The sequence below is a fragment of the Mytilus galloprovincialis genome, chromosome 9, assembly GCF_965363235.1.
Source record: "Mytilus galloprovincialis chromosome 9, xbMytGall1.hap1.1, whole genome shotgun sequence".
NCBI classification, from domain to species: Eukaryota; Metazoa; Mollusca; class Bivalvia; order Mytilida; family Mytilidae; genus Mytilus; species Mytilus galloprovincialis.
The window spans coordinates 54,998,371-55,019,715 of NC_134846.1; the positions used below are offsets into that span (position 1 = coordinate 54,998,371).

The 21,345-nt window shown below is 32.1% G+C and overlaps 1 long non-coding RNA gene across 1 annotated transcript; it reads right to left on the reverse strand.

The window, feature by feature from the left end:
• Window positions 1–5,886: 5,886 nt before the first annotated feature.
• On the reverse strand, window positions 5,887–14,092 carry LOC143045329 (uncharacterized). Its single transcript, XR_012968935.1, has 8 exons — window positions 13,905–14,092; window positions 12,692–12,949; window positions 11,519–11,806; window positions 11,189–11,302; window positions 10,462–10,767; window positions 9,614–9,682; window positions 9,043–9,115; window positions 5,887–6,435 (listed from the first exon to the last, which is right to left on the reverse strand). It is a non-coding gene; the product is annotated as an uncharacterized LOC143045329 (long non-coding RNA).
• Window positions 14,093–21,345: the final 7,253 nt, after the last annotated feature.

Here is a 21,345-nt window from a genome sequence, read left to right on the forward strand (position 1 = left end):
TCAAAAAAATTATATAACTTTTGTTAAAGGATAAAAAAAACTTTGAATTATACCTTGGGAGATAAGCATTGTCACTATTAGCAAACCGATATAAGCTAAAAGGTCCCAATATTTTATTAAAATAATGGTAAATTCTGTCCCGACAACGACCAATCGTCAAAATCAAATATTTTACTATACTGATCCGCGGTAGTATTCAAAGTTCTTGGTATCCACTCAATTTTCAAACACACCGAATTTTCTATACTAAAATAAAACATCTACATAGCTAGATTTGGCAAATCCTGTTTCATACTGCCAACTTCAGATATTTTAGCTATGTTTTGGTAATCAGTGAGTAGTTTTACAAATTTATTTTAAAATGATCCGGAAAGCCAAAAAGTCAAAATCTCTGCCTTCAATTCTCGCCTAGTTGAACTTTTGAGCTTTTCTACGTTTGCCACATCTGTTGCGCAATTTGATCGAAAAAATGCACAATGTAACCAGCGCCCGCATATGAACTTGCATCATACAGTATAAGCTAACCTCTTAGCTTAAAGGGAAGTCTCTGTATTGGTGCTATCACGCAATTAGGTGAAGATTTAAGTGAAGAATGCCAAAATTCTAACTCTTTAATAGACAAAAGATCTAACTTAACTGTAGAGTCCAAAGATGATCGGTTGTTTACTAAATGATGTAAATGTCTTGTCTAAATTCTACATATATTACCTATTCGGGTGATAATACAATGATTTTACCAATATCCGCTGCATCTTTCCTTGCAGTCGTATTACAAGGATTTATAAGTGCTAAAGCAAAAAAAATCAAAATATTCAATAGTTTTCATTATAAAACGTATGTACATATACTTTTTTCTGAAGAAAATTCTTTAATTTATTCATATTTAGAAGAAGTTTACTTTATTTTAATTGCTTCCTGGAAGGAAGCAATTCCCCCGACATATTTTCCGTATGCAAAGTGACCTCAGTGTGACCCATCTAGTAAAAATCCGGTGATCACAATACGCATGGATGTCCTTAAAATAAACTATTATCTAAATGTACATGTTAAACACGTGCTCAATTTCCGTGCTTTTTTGTTGATTTTTTGTCGATTGTTGACAAACAGGTGACAATCGTTAAACTTCGGCTTCAAAACACGAACTTTAATTACCTGCCATATTTTCACAACAACACTGACCGATTGTAAAAAAAATTGACGATTATACGAAATTTACACGAAAAAAAATATAAATTCGTGCACAGAAGACTAAGTTTATAATGTTTGTATGCATTGGTTCAAGAATTGGAAGAATATTATTTTTCACCGGTCACTCGTTTCTTATGACTTTAAATGCAAAATGTCTATTTGCTGCATTATGCAAACATTTTGGCCTCTTTAACACCCTCGAATTTAAATTTAAATAACATTTCATATTTATGTACGTGTCTGAGGTCAAGAAACAATCATTCCTTGCCAGTTGAGTTGACCGAAACCGATAAAGGATTAACAACAAAAGGGGGAGTGCTAACTTCCTTAGCGACTCCCGTAAATACCAAATCTGCAATTGCACGTTAAACGAAATCTTTATGTTCAAAAGCAGATCTATTGTTGTTCAAAAATACAGAAGTAGGTGCATCGGTGATTTTCAAAAAATAGCCAGATTCAAGTATAGGTAAACCAAATTCTTTAAACTCGGCCAATAAACGTTTTTCTTTCCAAAATTGTAAGCTATTATATAATCGACCTTTTACATTATAAACTCAAACATAAAGTAAAGTCAATCAAAGATAATACCTCATTTGGAACTGCTTGTGTTGTTAAACTTATTGGTTTTTTCTTGACAGTTAGACGACCAATGTCCTGTGGACAACGATAAAGCATCAGCTGTAGGGTTGCTTGTAGTATTGTCAACTTCACCCCTATGATGACCTCTAGCAGATGTACGTTCGGGAGAACTTTGGATTTCCTCGTCAGACATGAAGAAGAAGAAAAAGGTCAAACAGACCTTCACAGCAATTGAATTGAACGTGTAGACTGCTTGAATGCAAACCGTCGAATGATTTAATTCCGCTTAGGTATGCACGGGTGAATCCACCCGTGCAAATTACTACGTATAACGGTATTCGTTAAGCCTTATAACGAGAAGAAATTTATGTAATTTTTTGTTTTAGACTGTTGACACAGAGATATAGATATAGGAAGATGTGGTATGAGTGCCAATGAGACAACTCTCCATCCAAATAACAATTTATAAAAGTAAACCATTATAGGTCAATGTACGGCCTTCAACACGGAGCCTTGACTCACACCGAACAACAATCTTTTAAAGGCCCCAAAATTACTAGTGTAAAACCATTCAAACGGAAAAACCAACAGTCTAATCTATATAAAAAAACGAGAAACGAGAAACACGTATAAATTACATAAACAAACGACAACTACTGTACATCATTTATATGACTGACATTTTTGTAAATTTTATGGTTTAATACAAATGTTGAATTAAAATGGCATTGATTAAAAAGACAGGCGAAAGATATCAGGTGGACATTCAAACTCATTAGTCGGAAATAAACTGACCAGGTCATAGCTAAAAAAGAAAAATACAAACAGACAAACAATAGTACACAAAACACAGCATAGAAAATAATAACAAAGCAATACGAACACCACCAAAAAAAAACTGGTGGTGATCTCAGATGTTCCCGATGTAAGCAGATACTGCGCCCCATGTTGCACCCGTCGTGCCACTCATGTTAGTTGAATCCGGTCTAATAATGATTTCAAGGAAATTAAATATGAAATACATCATACCAAATATATTTGACTTTCCATAAGCAGTTACCCTTAAATTGAGTTAATAACAATACTTATCAAATTGTTAACTCAACCGACACCACCGAATCCAGAAACAGCACACCTAAATATATCTTCCACTACTTCGTCACTGAATTATTCAAGGTTTGATGGCCATGATGGAAGCATCTAGTCCATCGTTTTTGAACTGAAGGACACAACAGATACAGTCTTTATAGTGAACTTTCAATTCCTATATAGCAATATTCCAGTTCGGCATGAATATTGATTAATCTCTAAGCTGATGCGATATTCATAATCTCACATTTGCTAACATGATTTCTTGTTAGAGAGGTCGTTTCTTACATCGAAGCTGTTAGTTCAAGATTTAAACAAACACCAACACTTTATTGATTTCATACATCGGAAGCGTTTTTCTATATTTACATCGATTCATCAGGGACGGTCAATACCAAATATTTCTATGCCATATATTTATAAGAACCGTAACAGTTGAGGAGCTTTATGACCAGAAAGGATATAAAATAAGAGCCAATATCATCTGAGGTCAATTTTGCCTAAAAGGAGATTAAACCTTATTGTTTTCTTTGAATTGTATGGACCCCATAACAAATTGGTTGTTATTGAATATCTTTTTCGCAGATGACAATGAACGTGAATTACCGAATAATGCTTGTCACTGGGTTTTTTATATGTACGTACACAAATAACATAACAGTGGTCACATGTTTATCAGGAAATTCTTACCCTTCCAAAGTACTCGAAATAACCCTTGGTTTTGGTGGAGTTCTTGTTTGCCTTATTTTTTGTATGTTGTGTTTTGTATACCTATGTTTGCCTATTGTTGGTCTTTTTTTTCGATTTTTACAGTGGCATTATCAGTTTCTTTTCGACTTTTAAGTTTGGATATGCATGTGAAATCTTTTGCCTCTTCATTGATGCTTTTTCGGAGATTCTAGAGACCTCTAAAATATTTAAAAGTCTGAAATTTAATACAGATATTGAAGAGCTGACAAAACAAGAAAAAAGGGCAAAAAAAAAACCAAACCCACCTTTACATTTGATTGGTAAAATAACGTTAACTACAGAGAAATGTAAAATTGATGTTTCGAAAACAAACAAAAAATATCATTTTTGTCATAGATCCTAGTTTGGAGATTGAAATTCCATCAGTGTCTCAAGAATGAGATGAAGATATAATCCACCCCTTCTATTCTCTGTATTTACTTACTTCCATATTCATTGAGATATATAACAATAAATACTATAAGCTTTATTTATGATAATCGAACACGTTACAAATGCATATGAAATTACCATAATAAAGTATAAAGTAAATAAGTAAAAATTGCTAAAGACTATTAGTTACATAGTGTGCTAGTGACCTAATACGGTATATATGGGGTCAGTAAACTCTATATATATATATCCATATATACCGTATTACGTCACTAGCACACTATGTAACGAATTTATCTTACCCACTATCTGAATGTGTGAAAGTTAGACTAGTGACCTATCAAAATGAGCAAGTCTTTGATACTGTTAGCATTAGGAAACTATTTCCATTGATCCTACAAAAACAGATGCCAACAATAACAACTTATTAGTTAAATGTGTTTTATGAATTTATTTAAATCTTAATCAATTTCTTCGTCTGTTGAAACCTCTAAGTTTTTTTTTCTCAGTACCGTTTTGTTTTTATAAAGGGACGTAACACCAATACTAACTGTGTATGGAATAAGCCCCGCTCCATTCTAACCTAATATGGAATTTAAAGGGATGTAACACTTCTACTAACCGTGTATGAAATAAACCACGCCTCCCTACTAACCTAATATAAAATATACACGGTCTCCACGCGGACGCTTTAAACCAATCATTTTCCTAGAAATGCATAGGAGGTAAGATAAATATCTATATTGCTCCTTGCCAAATATCGATTAGAAGAAAAACATTTTATGTTTGATATTCACTGACATAATTGTTTTTCTCGTTTATAAGACATGGTAATTTTTTTGAGTTGTTTTATATTTTGTCATCATATGCTTTTAGTGTGTTACTATTCAGAGTGGGTTTTACTCATTGTTAACGGGGACCTGCAATAATCATATATGTACGATTTGGTCTTTAGGTAATGTTTAGTTTTCTCATTGGCACTCATACCACATCTTTTTATTTTAATATTTATACATTGTCTGTTTGTGTTATCATACTTTCACGTTTGAAAGCCAGATGTTGATTGGTTAATACGAGGGCTCATCAGAAGACAATTTTCTTAATGTCATCGTTTCGTACAGACCGATAAAAAATCGACAATTTGAACGATATCAATAATTTTATAGACAATACTCAAGTTCTACGTTTCGGCCTTAGACATTTTTCAAAAACTGTCAACATAAAACAATATACACCCTGCTTCGCTCTGTTTTTTCATAACTATAAGTTAACGTTATTGGGTACATGTTGTCGTAGTGAATTTTTAATTTGCAATTTCAAATGCAATAATGACATGGCATTCAGTATAACAAATTAGATAACATAGTTGAGAGAGTATTAATGCAGATTGTTACCACTCGCGCAAAACATTGCCAACCAAGATTTCGCCTCGGTTGACAATGTTTCTGAGAAAGAGAGAAAAAAATATGCTCTATCACCTTCTCAGCAAGTGTTATTTATATACTAAAATTGATAATGAAAATGGGGAATGTGCCAAAAACCCGACCAAAAAGCATAAAAGTTATCAAAGGTACCAGGCCTGTAATTCAATACACCAGACGCGCGTTTAGTCTACATAAGACTCATTAGTGACGCTCAGATCAAAATATTTAGAAAGACAAACACGTACAAATTTGCAAAGCATTAAGGACCCAAAATTTCCATCGAACACTTTTCAAAAGATATCTAAAAATCATACCCAAAACCCCTAACAAAGTGGTCGTGAATCAATTATTTAGTCTATCATTGTTTTGTTATTGTAAATGATCGTATGTAATGTCTAATGTTTTATTCCTCATACATGTCATACTGTCATAGGCATCACCAAGAGACCGATCGTAGATATTGACATCATCTTGGCTAACGTGACGTCGATTATTAGTTTTATCATACACACCTTCTTTTGAAATAGCATAATGGTCATCATTATTTGATAAAGAGGCTTCATTATTATCTTTTAAGGATATTATCAAAGACTCTTCTATTTCCGAATAGTTATTTGCATTGTATGAACGTCTTGTTTCATTTGGGTCAAGAATAAAATAATTATTTTGGTTTAGTAAATTTCGTTGCAATCTACTGGAAGAAGATGCAACAGGATTATCTATGTCTGAATAGTTATTGTCCATGGTTGCCTCAAATTCACTAGGTTCAATAAGAAAATAATTGTTTTCCACATTTCCTTCCATTCCATGCAAATGGTCCACAAATATATTTCCCCTTTGAAGATCATTTATTGGATATGACATAATTTCCGTTTCTGCACGTGTAGCAAGAAGAGAATCTGGACTGTTTGTAGCATTTGCATCAACATACAAATGAGACGTTTCATTTAAACCATCGTTTCTGTGTAAATTTAGGTAATTTATTGGTGCTGATGTGTTCGATTCAGAAATATGTTTCGACTTTTTATTTTTCCTACAAAAATCAAAATTAAGATTAAATTACGAATATAAAGTTATATGATTACTTGGCTAAAACTATCATATACATTGGCTAATTGTTAAAAAAAACAAGTGAAATACCAAACTCTAAGGTAAATTGAAAGGGGGAAGTCCATAAAACATGATAAAACCAAACGGTAGACTACATCATTCAATGGAACAAATGGAAACAAATTAGCACATTTCTTACTTGGAACAAGATAAGACTACTCAATATTGAATGAATGCCAAATGGAAAATAGCGATTTGCTTACATAGAAGATTGTTTGCTTAGAATTCATATGTCAATATTTCATGAAAGTATGTGTAAGAAAAACACTTTTAAAGGTCAATGTAACGGGCAACAAATAACATTGTAAATTGGAATAAAACAAATTGCATTAAATATATCAGGATTATAATTTATTTCGTCAGAAGAAAATTGTTTTATTTTTTTTGTCTTATACATAGTCTTTCCTGAAAGATTATGTCTTTCTTGTACCAAGCAGTGTCAAAAATAGATATAGCCTGTTGCTTGCAGTCTGCCTTATCGTATATAAGACGGGTTTCGGATAAGGGAATTCAAATACTTTGCAACAGACGAACTTGTGAAAAAAACATAGATTTTTGCAGTGTACAATACGGAATACTTGTTTTACGAGTTGTAGTAACTGTTTTAATGTGTGTGTGGTTTTTTTTTATCACAATTCCGTTTAAAAAAAAAAGGTAAAAACACAAAAATACTGAACTCTGAGGAAAATTCAAAAAGGAAAATCAAAAATCAAAAGGCAAAATCAAAAGTCCAAACACATCAAACGAATGGATAACAACTGTCATATTCCTGACTTGGTAAAGACATTCTCTAATGTAGAAAATGGTGGATTGAACCTGGTTTTATAGCTAGCTAAATATCTCACTTGTATGACAGCCGTATCTGTGTGAGTATAATATGCAATCTGATCAAGTTTTGGAGCTGATTCGAGATCACAACCTAATTTCAACTAATATTGGCCTTTGTATTCTTGTCTTTCGTTTTTGCAAATGTGCTTTGTCTATATTTCTGTTTAGTTTATCTTTTTCCAAATGTTTGCTTGTTTTTATAGTGATGAAAATTATAACAAAAACTTGACTGATGTAACCCTATTTTTGACCTTTTTACCTATAAGTCTGTTTGTTTTTGTTCGCATATAATGGAATTTTATGCGACTGTCAAACAAGTGTAAGAGCTATAAAACCTGGATCAATCCACCATAAGAAAATGCCTGTATCAAAGTCAGGAATATGACAGTTGTTATCCATTTGTTTGATGTGTTTGAACTATTATTTTGTCATTTGCTTAGGGACTTTTCGTTTAGAATTTTCCTCGGAGTTGTTTTTTTTTTTTTTTATTTTGCTTTGTATGTCAAAGTGGAAGATTTGTCGATGTGCAATGCTTGCTGCTGTATATGAAAACAGATGCTACAAAATATTAAATGCAACTGATGACAAACTTCAAATACTTGAATGTAAAAGCCCTATTACCAGCATTTTTACTAGCATGGTTTTTCTTTAATCAAATTTTCATCGGTCATTTTTTTAAATCAAGTAAGATGAATGCATAGATCTTACTACTCGCTTGAAATTTTTCGGATTGTTCAATTAACACCTATAAGCACACATGACTCGACAAAGGTGTTTTCAAAATTGGTGCATCAAACAACGTCATGTTGTAATGTGTCACACATCGTAAATATGCTTATTAGTACCATCAAGCTTTGTCGATTATACCAACTCTGCATATATTAATGACTTGAGTACTAGCATCTCTGACTGATGTCAAACATAACTTTTTTTGAAAATTTTCTGAGTCACATCTTGTTTATAATTAAGAGATTTAAGTACTTTATTTAATTAACACTTTGAATCGGTACTTAAAACCATTTCCTTAATTGTCTTCCGACTGCAATACGTCTTGATGAATGACTCAGAATAACACTTATACTATGATAAAACAAAACTAAATATTTGATTTCACGAAGTAATGCGTCTTTGGTCTCTTTTTACTGGACATGAGTATACACCAAAAAGCTATATCTACCTTAGCTAGCTTTCTGTAGTAGAAATCACATTGAAAATACTTTCAAAAGTAAATATATGTATGAGCGTTTGTTTCATAGCTATTCCAGTAACACAAAATATATAAAAAAAAAAAAAAAAAAAAATTGAACATGCATATTTGGTAAAATATTGAAAATACAATTGGCTTTAGTATTGAGTTGTCATAAAATTCATTATGGATTAAAAAGATAAGTGTCTTTTGATGCAAAAATTGTGTTATCAAGTTAAATTTAAAAATAAACTGATATGCACGAGCTCAATAAAATAAGTTTTTTCTCTGTTTCTCTGTATTTGTCTATAAAACAACATAACTACCATACAAAACAAAACAAAATAAAGTAGTTGTATAATATTACTTAGTTTGTTATATTCCTTACACTACTTTAACCGTAAAAATCATTTTTTATATAGAAATCACTATCTATTTATATCAAATTTTAAGCAGAGAAAATATCTATGCTTTCGTTTAAATAACCTGTAATCTCAAACTGAACAAATCAAATACCTGTATATGATGACCATAACAAACAATACAGTGGCAATGAATACTATTGACGAAACAACACCAATTTCTGTTCCTGAAAAGATTAAAAGGGTTAGACAATTTAAATTCAATTCATGAGAGTTTGTCATTTTCCCCGAATTTGTTAGAGAACGATATGTTTCTACTTTTGTCGTCAACTATACAATTTACAATAACATTTTCAGTCTGTTTTGGTTATAATTTATCTTAGAATGAAAGTTATTTCAATATCAGAATATATAAGGCAACCAGTTGAAAGAAAAACAAAAAGGTCATTTTTTGGACAATAAATAGTCTTAACAAAAGAACCAAACTTTCAAACGAAAAGTCCCCAAGCAAATAACAAAATCAAAACCTCAAACACTTCAAATGAATCGATAACAACTGTCAAATCAATTACTTTGTACAGACATTTTCTTATGTATAAAATGGTGGATAAAACCAGGTATTATAACTACCAAACAGTGCAATACGCAACTTGCGAAGGTATTTCATCAATCAAATTTAACTTAAATATAAAACTTTCTCGCAAGATATAACTAACAAATATTACCTGTCATGTTTAAAGGAATAGCCGGTGGTACAATTACTTCAGTTGATGAAACAGGATTTGTGTTTAATGCTGCAATACAGATTTAGAACAATTTTAGACAATATTTAAGATGGCATATCTTATCTAGGTTTGTTGGAATCTATTTGTTAGTTCATTTTTGTCTTTAAAGTAGAATGACATCCTTTTGTATAGAAAAGCGATCATTCCTATTTGTTTAGTTGTTTTGTGTATAAAAATAATATTGAACATTTCATTCATACATTTTATGTAATCAACATTGTACAAATAAAGACCTTTTATCCGTTTTTTACCAAATTTAAGTCATTTGAATCAGACTATCTTTTAATTTCTTTTATTTAATTTAATTTCTCATACTAACAGTTGTTTAGGTGTTTTTCTATAATCAAGAATTTTTATAGTTTAGTTTAGCGTGTATCACAGAAAAATTAACATCATTTGAACTCTATCTGGAATGGAGATATTGTTAAAAGTTTCGGGTTTTCTTTACCTAACGAAATGCACGTTTAAAAAAAATATCATAAAATATTACACAAACAAAAGACGATTAAGAGATACTAAAACTAAAAAATGGTGATAAAACCAAAAAGAATACTTACTAGTGTTCTGCTAAAAACTCTTTTTATTTTGTGGGTCAATCACGACTAAATTATAACATACTACATGTTCAAAGTCACAATCTTTTGCATATTCTACTTTTCATGACTTGGTTCAAGACAATTAGTTAAAGGTCCATGTATCATTTGTGATTTTTATCAAATCTAATCTAATATAACTTTACGTTAACCTCTGCAATTTATAGATTTAGTTTTAAGCATTAATCTCCTTACTTGTACAGCGAACAGCAGCGTCACTGTTTTCACAAAACGTCTGAGATGATCTGTCAAATCGACACAGCAGCAATGTTGATTCATTACCAGAACAATTCACATGAAAGTGTAGTTGTTTGTATTTCTCTTCTCTAGTCACTGGAAACGCAAATCCAATGTCTGACAAATTAAACTGTCGGCAAACAATAGTTGCGTGCGTGTCAGCAAATATATTTGGACACAGGACAAAACTTTTATTTTGCCTTTTATCATATATCAAAACTCTCAAATCGTTGTCTAATTTAACCTGCATATTATATTTAGTATCTGTAATGAAAAGTAAAACATATCAAATTTATTGTACGAACATTCACTATACTTTACAAACAAATTTATGGTAGGTAAAATTACGCATATTTAGGAATATGTGATTATAAAGAAACTTTTGAGGACAATATACACATTTCGGGGGATGGACATGTTAAACAATAGAGATTGTTACATCTGTACTTTGTATACATATGAATTCGTTTGAAATTGATCCAAACTATTTTAGGTTATAAATTTTTTAGTAGTAATGATTTTTTTCCCCTCATCTGGACATGATCTCATGCTTCTGTAACACCGTTGCAACATCGTCTGTACTGGCCATAGACTACTCGGCACTGGACACAGTATTCGTATATATATAGGCTTAAATGTTCGTCCTGAACCATACTACCTTGAAACTGTAAGATTAAGCACGTACCATGTAGATCATTCCCTGTAGCGTCACCATATCGGTAGCTAGTAGAAGTCCGATTTATCAATGGTTTAATTATTGAATCTCTCGAAATAGTTTTCATATACGAGTTTGTTCGACCTGAAACATGCAAAATATTTAATTTAGAAATATTCAAAATTTTGGTACATAAAGTTCATATGGACAAAATTGTACAAGACTTGAACTCGCCTTAAATGTGGTACAATGTGTGAAATCATTTTACTAAGTTTACCAAATAGAAATTTAAGATTTATTTTCTGAGAGGAGTAGGAGTAAACTATTGAATTTAATAAAATCATACTGTTTTTTATTTACCTTGATCACAGCTGTATGTTATCTCTGTTCTAAACGGTTTAAAGAAACAGTGTGTGTTTCTTATTTTCGTCTCGTCGCACTTATACTTCTTATCACACGCAGATATAATTCCATTTGTTAAGCATTCTTGAATATTCTCTTTGTTTTTTTCACAGGAATCATGATAATCATAATCATATTTAGCTTTGGAAGAACTTATGACGTCAGTATAATGCAAATGACACTGTACATCTTTTAAAGAACCACATACCACATGTCCTTGGTTGCTTTGTACAAGTCTTTTCCAGACTGAAATATATGAATACACTAGTAAATGTCAAGGTGTAACATAACTGTTATATTTTTTCCTTTTCTTCGTTTTCACTTTTGATTTATATGATGCTAGTTTAAGTAGGGAATTATTCAATTGTTTGTTCGGTGACTCTAGACGTTGTCTGTAAGTATCTGTTATCGTAGTAATTGACATATAGTAATTTAAATAATCATTGTCGAGGGATTATTGAAAAAAAACTAGCTGAAGAGCATTACTTTTAATTAAAATGATTCAAAACTTTGTGACACACATACATACATTCTGAATGTGCCTGTCCAAAGCCAGGCACCTGTAATCAACGGGTGAAGTTTATTGCTGTGTATCGTATTCGTTTTTCGTTTTCTGTTTTGTACATATATCTGGCTGTTAATAATTTCATTTCAATTAGTAAACATTTGTCATTCCGGGGCCTTTTATAGCTAATTGAGCAGTATTGGTTATGCTCATTATTTTGCATTCTGAGTTATACGGATGTTTCGTAAATATACTAGGATCATGTCGAAGTGAAAAACATACGGATTAAGGTCACATAAAGTTGAATCCACACACTGACACTAAATGTTAAAAATTTTCTTGAATAATCAACACCAAACAATGTAATAGTATTATTGAAATAATTCAAAGATACCAATATAATTTGATCAATAGTTTTCAAATATTTCACACTTACTTTTGGGGTTTTGGCTTACCTTTTAAATGTTATCTTTGATTCAAACTTTTTTATTTGAGAGAGTCTTATTTTTATTAATGATAGTTCAAAGCTTGAACAGATGAAGATGCAAGATGCATTGAGATCATCCAATCAACTAATGATTTGAATTCTATAGTTCATAATATTTATGTCTTTCTATTACACTTACCATCTATATGAGAGCAAGCATAATTCAAAACAATATGCCTTGGAACTTTTGTACAACGATCATGTATGAAGGCGCTTGTATCCACTTCACACCATTTCTGTCCATTACATTGTGACTGAATGTGTGTCGCCTTGTCATCACAGTACCGTAAAGTATTGCATCGTGAGCCTTGTTGTGGAAAGATCACCTTTTCAATAGAAAGGTTTCCATAGGCGCAAGATATGTTTCTTTTCTCATCTTCACATAAGATAATTGTTCCTAAATGAGAATTTAAATTTACAAAGAAAAAAACGAACAAAAGAGCATGAATGAAGACAAAAACGACTATCAAGGAGAAATTACAATTTGGGTCCAAATAGACCGTAACATGAGATGAATCTTTTTTCTCCATTTTTTTGGATAACAAATTGACACGATGTTCTCCAAGTATTGAATAAAAGCATTGTTATTTTTTGTTAAATTTTGATTTGCACAAAAGCTGAAGACTATAACACACATAAACAGTATAAAGCACTACCACTTCTAACAATATATCATTATACATTATGTGTATTTTTTAATCTGCAATAGAATATACGCATGTGCTTTATGTAAAACTAGAAGAATTGAGACAGGAAATGGGGAATGTGTTAAAAAGACAACAACCCGACCAAAGAGCACAAAACAGTCGACGGCCACCACGGTCTTCAAAACAACGAGAAATCCCAGACCCGGAGGCGTGTCTCAGCTGGCCCCTAGCTTGTATTTATGAAAATAGCTTATTTCTTTCTCAAATTTTTCACAAATATTATTGAACTTGCCTTTTTAAGACGTAGTAAAATGTTACACTAAATAAAAAGTTGATTATTAGCGTTTAGTTATGTATTAATGTCAATAGCTGTTTTTACAATTCGTTTGATGTGTTTGAGCTTTTAATTTTATCATAAGTTACGAGTCTTTCCTATTTGAATTTTCCTTGGAGTTCTGGTATTCTTTTTAAATTACCTTCTACCAGCACGTACAGTTTTATTTAACTTTGCAGTATCGAAGAAATGATATCACATAAGAATATTGTACACGATACACTTATTTATAATTTTATTAACATGAATAAGTCTTAAAACGGTACATCATCTTGTAAATGTACTACGTATTGAATCATGCATAATTTCAATCGTTTGAAAATTATAAAAATAATAACCTGTTATTATGAAAATAGTAATGTGTTACTTACGACTTAGGGTAAAAACTGATGTATTCCCGAATGTTACAAATGGTAAATAAACAAGGCATATAAACTTCAGAACGATCATTGTATGTATTTGTTCTAAATTAAGTGGACTTAAAACGTTTATAGAATAAAAAAAATTACAGGGACCTATTACACTTGTATACATCATGTGATATATCCTAAATTTAATAATTGGCTAATATTACATGTAGTACTTATTTACTTAGCTTTACTATCCTTAAAACGGATGTAGACATCAAAGGTCACATGTATATTATAATAGATTTCACACCGTCACCACGATGACAACATTTTCCCTCATTTTTCTCCGTCATCATACTATATTTGAACATCGAAATATTTTTTTTATTTCTATCAAATTTATATTTATGGATTTAAAAATAACTATTCGTTATTTGAATAAATGTCTACGATTCAATGGTAATACGGATTCTTAATAATTATGGTGTCTTTGTCATGGTTATTTTATCGTTGGGATGCTGTCTGATTGCCGTTTTATTCCTAGATGTCCTTTTTATTATTATAAATGAGTAACTTTTAAAGTTTTGAAGATCTAAACAAACTTAAATGTAGAATAGGTAATACATATGTTATACAGTTTTCCAAATTTTCTTATCAAACCCCATATATGTTAAAAGTGCTTAGTTTTACGACAAAAAGAGGGAAACGATACACGATTTTGTATCTGATTGGATCCAAATATGTCTGTCTGCATATATTATGTCCTTTATTACTATTTTTATGGACGAATTGATAGTTGCACAGTTTGACTAAGTGTCAAGTACTTCTTATGATTTTATCAAAATATCTTTTTAACTGATTCATCACATATTTGAAATTTGTATTTGTCTTTTCAAATCAGATACTTAAAATTATAGGACATATTTCAATATTTGATTTTGTGTTAAAGATCTCTAGATGATTCCAAAAAAAATATATTTGGACACATTTTTACTGTTACAAAATTAATGCAATCAAAACAAATTGTAAAGTATTACAACCTACACATACAGATTTATTAAGCATATCTCTAAAGTATATATACTAAGTAATGCAGTCACTAGCATGATTTTTGAGTTAGCATATCTTGAATGCAAATCAAATGTAGCTATCTTTAGGTGTTATGAGCAAAAAACTAATATCAGTGCAATGGTTTGTAGTTTTCATTATATTATAAGTTTTATCGCAACGCGGGTAAATTACAAAATTACAGTTTGTTTTAGCCATGGCGTTGTCAGTTTGTTTTAGATTTATGAGTTTGACTGTCCCTTTGGTATCTTTCGTCCTTCTTTTACAGCTATAATTTCGGATATTGCTAGTCACAGACTTTTCAAGCCAGTCCGCATTGGCAAAGATGAAAAAGAGAAAAGATCTTTGCTTAATCTTTCCTTTGCCAACAAAGGTATCGATGCCGTCAACTTAGGCAATATCCTTCATCATAAATTAGTTCAATCGAAAATACCTCCCTATTTCAAAGACCAGTCTGTACCAATCATTTCTTATACCTATACCAAACCTATTGCAACTAAAATTTTCAATTACAAACACGTTTTGCAGGATCTCGATATTGACGACTTCAAGTCTAAACCTCCTGATTGCACTTGTGCTAGTTCCCAATTCACATATAATCCTACTGGACACGTTATTACCGGTGACCTCAACATTGTTAATAACACTTCTCTACGAAATGTGTTATCGAAAGGTCCGAAATATCGTGAGCCTAAATCCATCAATTGGAAATACAACTTTAAAATTTTGATGGATTCAGTTGAGGATTATACCAGGCAATGGGCTAAGCGCGAGAAGGAAGACGTAGACACTCTTTAAGAATGGATTAAGGCAGTGAGGTCGTTGATACAACTCAGAATTAAGAAACTAAATGGGTATATCAATGCCCATGCTACGTCAATCTTTAAAGACCCAAATGTTGCAAACACCTATCCTACCTCCATGACAAATATGGTGTTGTCCCCGCAGATAAAGCCCGAAACAACATCGTTTTTGTGTGTAAAACTCATTACATTAACTACTTGATAAACGAATTAGGTATTGACAATTCACTTGGAAACTCAACATATACCCTCACGACACTTACCAAAGAGAAATCCTGGATAATCATAGGTCTTTTCTGTGTTCCTTTGGAATTTCAACCAAAGATGAAGAACTGGATCTTCCATCACTGTATTGGATACCTAAACTACATAAGTGTCCTTACAAACAACGGTATATTGCTGGGTCTTCCAAGTGATCCACGAAACCTCTTTCTAAATTATTAACATCCATTTTATCAGCAATTAAAGACGGGCTTCAAAGTTATTGTGAAACAGCTATTCTAGAGGGGGCGTGAATCAGATGTGGATACTTAAAAATTCCAAAGATCTTTTAGAGTACATACAATCTAACTCTCTTTCATCTTGTAACAGTATTAAAACATTTGACTTTTCTACTCTTTACACTAGTATTCCCCATTCCAAACTAAGAGACAAATTGAAAGAGTTGGTATTGATTTGCTTTATAAAAAAGAATGACCAACGTAGATACAAGTATCTTGTCTTAGGGAGGGATAAATTCTACTTTGTAAAGAACCACTCTGATTCAAGCAAAAAATTCTCTGAAACTGATATTATCAAGATGCTTGATTTCTTGATTGACAACATATTTGTTACGTTTGGAGGACGTGTTTTTCAACAGACTGTCGGCATTCCAATGGGAACAAACTGTGCCCCTCTACTTGCCGACTTGTTTCTTTATTATTATGAGGCTGACTTCATGCAGGAACTTCTTAGGAAGAAAGATAAGAAGTTAGCAATATCCTTTTACTCTACTTTCCGCTATATAGATGATGTTCTTTCACCAAATAATTCAAAATTTGGTGACTATATGGAACGCATCTATCCAATCGAGCTATAGATAAAGGATACCACAGATACAGTTAAGTCGGCCTCATATCTTGACTTACATCTAGAAATTGACAATGAGGGTCGGTTGAAAACAAAACTTTACGACAAAAGAGATGATTTCAGCTTTCCAATTGTGAACTTTCCATTTCTAAGTAGCAACATTCCAGTAGCACCTGCATACGGGGTATATATCTCCCAATTGATACGATATTCCCGTGCTTTCATTTCCTATCATGATTTTCTTGATAGAGGGTTGCTGCTCACAAGGAAGCTAGTAAACCAAGAGTTCCAAATGGTGAAGTTGAAATCATCCTTTCGTAAATTTTACGGACGCCATCACGAGTTGGTTGGCCGTTATGGAATAACCGTTTCACAAATGATATCGGATATGTTCCTTACGTCATATCTACAACCCCTTCCCTTTCATGAATGTGACTTACCGAATTAGACTATTTACCGGATTTGTTATCACATAAGCAACACGACGGGTGCCACATGTGGAGCAGGATCTGCTTATCCTTCCGGAGCACCTGAGATCACCCCTTGTTGTTTGGGGGGTTCGTGTTGTTTATTCTTTAGTTTTCTATGTTGTGTCATGTGTTCTGTTTTTTTGTTTGTCTTTTTCAGTTTTAGCCATGGCGTTGTCAGTTTGTTTTAGATTTATGAGTTTGACTGTCCCTTTGGTATCTTTTGTCCCTCTTTTAGCACGTTGCAATTGGTTTAACGCCTTCGACCTCATCCCCTATGAATTTATTGCACGCTGGACTTTTTCTGCTGCGTTTTGTAGAAATATAAACAATGAAACACAACAAAATTAATAGATGACGTCACCATAAACAGTGGACGTTACGTCATGAACCCCTTATGAGATTTACTGAACCCTATGAATTCATAGGGGTCACCACGTAACAGCGTTAAACCAATCGCAACGTGCTAATTTACACGCGTTGTGATCAGTACCAATATTATAATAGTGATCCAAAGAATACAATTGTCTTTTCTTGTTCATTTTGATTCGATATTTCATTTTCAAATTATTGATAGTTGTATGATTATGTACTGCCTTATTGTGAAGGCTTTGTTTTTGAAACAAAGCGATTTTACATACATAATTTCTATCCGTAAATGCTACTTGACGCTTTCATATGAGCTATCTCTTTTAGACGTTTTCCTCTTATGTCTGATGCGTTTCCCTCGGTTTTAGCTTGTTACCTGAATTTTTTTTCTCCTAATCGATTTATGACTTTGGAACAGCTGTATACTAATGTTGCCTTTTTCGATAACTGAAATGTTTTTTTTTTTACTTGTTCTAAAATCTGATGAAAATCTTATTTTGCAAAACCAAATGACATTATAGACATTCGTAGGCTGCTGCTGTATTTGTTTGTAGTTGGGTTTTTTTTAAGTATAAAACGGGTAGTTAATTTTATTCCATGAATTGATTAAATCATGTTTGGTTATGTAAGTGCTCATTATGTGATATGAGAATGGTTCTGCTTATTGTCCTTTTGATCTCTGATGGATAGTTGTGTCATTGGAAATCCTATCAGATATCCCGTTTGATATCATAAAATATTCTGTTTAATTCAGATATTTACTTTCTTTGATATAAACGAGAGAAAATAAAGCACGATGGCATTTTGTAAAATAAAAAGAAAAAAAAGAGACCTACAAAATATAATCAAATAAATGTATTGCAGCTGGTAAAAAAATAGAGTCTTTCAGCTTCTGTCTGTATCTTGCATCTTTTTTTTTCTTATTTAAGAAATGTGTTTTTACTTTTTGTATTTAACAAACAAAAGATGTTTGGTTTGTAGTTCCTAGTAAACATGGAAGCACTACAAAAGAAATCATACCACCTTCTCTTATTTTTATATTCAAACATAATACTTGTTGTTGCAATTTCATAACAGCAACACACTTTTGATACATGTTGAAACAGTGATAATGCTTTAAAAATCAGATTCATGATAGAAAAAGTTAACAAAGTGCAAATTAATTGATATGCTTTGTACAATTGGATATTGTTTTCAAATTCACTGCTCTTAAAGGGACCATAAGGAAATTAAAAGATTAAAAGAAAAAAAAGAAATGAAAGGAGAGGAGAGCGTAGGATTTCAGATGTCACGTTTTGTTTTCTTACACTGATTAAACGCTTCTTCCAAATAGTTTTCATCATACAAAGTTAATGAAAATCCGAATTAAGTTGATAAAATAAATAGATGAAAAGAAAGACCCGTGCAAAAATCGTCCAGGGGGACTAAGATTAATTGCAACAGCTATAATAGACGTTAATGTAAAAGAAAGTTAATAACTTAAGCTTTCCTAACGTAATTGTCATTGTAAATTGACAACATAGTATATTACACATTAGAAGATCAGGGCTTCAAAATTATAAGGGAAGTATACAACAAATGTCTAGTCATTCAATTATATCATTGCAACTGCATTTACAATAATGAAATGTCTTTACCTTTTAAAGATTTTTTAAATACTGCTGCATTACATTGAAATTAAAGTAATTAAAGATTGACTTTAAAATTTTGACTAAAATTGACTGTCCCTCTGGTATCTTTCGTCCCTCTTTTAATCCGTCTAAACGAGCAACGATGGCATCGAACTTTTCTTATTTTAAAGCAAATTACAAATCTTTCTATAAACACTTAACAATGTAAAGTTCATTTCTCCCAGGGATTATCTTTTCATCAGACTTGACTTTTAAAATTTCCTTCATTACCTCGAAACATTTTATTATCGTGACGGGATAATGTTTATTCAAATAGGATATCTAAACAACATGTAGTTGTTGTTTTTTAACTTCGGTATGTATCTTTAAATTTGATGGTCTTACTTTTCTTTTCCAGAGTTTTTGTTTAGTTTGAGACCATTTTTCTCTGAATTTATGAGGAATATGACAATGGTTTTCAATTCATTTGACGTTTTTAAGCTTTGATTTTGCCATTTCATAAAGAATTTTCCATTTTGAATTTTCCTTGTAGTTCGGTATTGCTGCTTTTTAACTTTCCATATAAACCATTCTTGTGTCATTTCGTAAAAATTCTAAAAACTATATACTCTTAGATTTGAACAGTGTTCCAGTATCGTTTGCGTGATTGATTTCTTAACCTTAAAGTGAGAAAATATTTTATCAATGCAATTCCTTTATCCGACTAACGTTCAAATTTTTTTGATTATACTGTTATGCCTAAGGGTAGGAGTTAAGGATGATAGGTTTATATGTATCATGTTTCTTTCTTTTCTTGTGTTGCTCAGAGAGTTCATTTCTACTTTCACTTTCATTTTCGTGTTCCGTTACTCTGAGCTGCACTGTTATATTATGAACGGAAGGACTATGCCTATGAACACTTTTATTTCAGGTATCGCGGCCGTATTGTATTGTATTGTATGCATTATATTATTGTTTATGGGAAATATTGATAGGACAGGGTTCGTTCTCACTGTTTGACCAGGGGGGTACTTTGACATGATCCCAGCTTTAGTTTGACCTGTATATCGCTTGTCCCTTTTGCTCACCTGTTTTATTCAATCACGTTAAGGGTCTATATTGTAACCAGGGTACGTTCCCACTAAGGGTTATTCTTGATAAGCCCATATCTCCCCTTTTTCCTCGACAGTTGTGTATTTCTATTTGTTTTTGCGCCATGTTCCATATTATTGCCGTGGGAACTTCCGGTTTTAAGGACCAATCGGAATGAACAGAGATAACCTAGTTTCCAGAACCCGGTATCATGTATATTCAGAATTACAACCAATCGCTACGTTAATTTTACGGACACACTTATCGTTATAGTAACGGACACACTTTCTGTGTCCGCAGACTTCCGGACTATATAAACGGTTGTAGCAGACGATTCAGCACAGCTCAGCTCACATTACCTTGACCATTTTGATAGAGATACCATTATTACCAGAGCCTATACCACTTGTGAACCATTACCAGGTTAATGTTAACCCCGATTTTTATGATATTTACGACCTGACAAGTGACCTATATTATTTACTATAATACTATAAATAGTAAAACCACTTTCTCATGTTTACGCACGACGATTAACATCCAAGGGGGGGGGGGGGGGGGGGGGGGGGGGGGCTCTGAACCGTTTTTGTTTTGGGATATTTATTTATAACATAAATATATTGATTTATGACTGATTAAATAGTCATTGCTAAACTTATAACTGTTTTTGTTATATTTTGTCTTGAAATGAATAAGAAACCAGTGTCTTAGATTACTCAGTCCAGCTACCAAGGTTTGCAAGTTACCATTGCATGTTTCACGATTACCAGTGAAAGTTTATAAAAGGCCTGCTACCAAGGTTCTAGTGTTAAGCAAGTAAACACACACACACACATTTAAATATGAGCTACGTAATGCTATACCAGAGGCGTTACATTACGTAATGCTATACCAGAGGCGTTACATTTGGTGTCTGGCGGTGGGATACGTATAAAACCACACCTTTATGAAATTTTTTGACTTACTTGTACAACAGATTTAATTT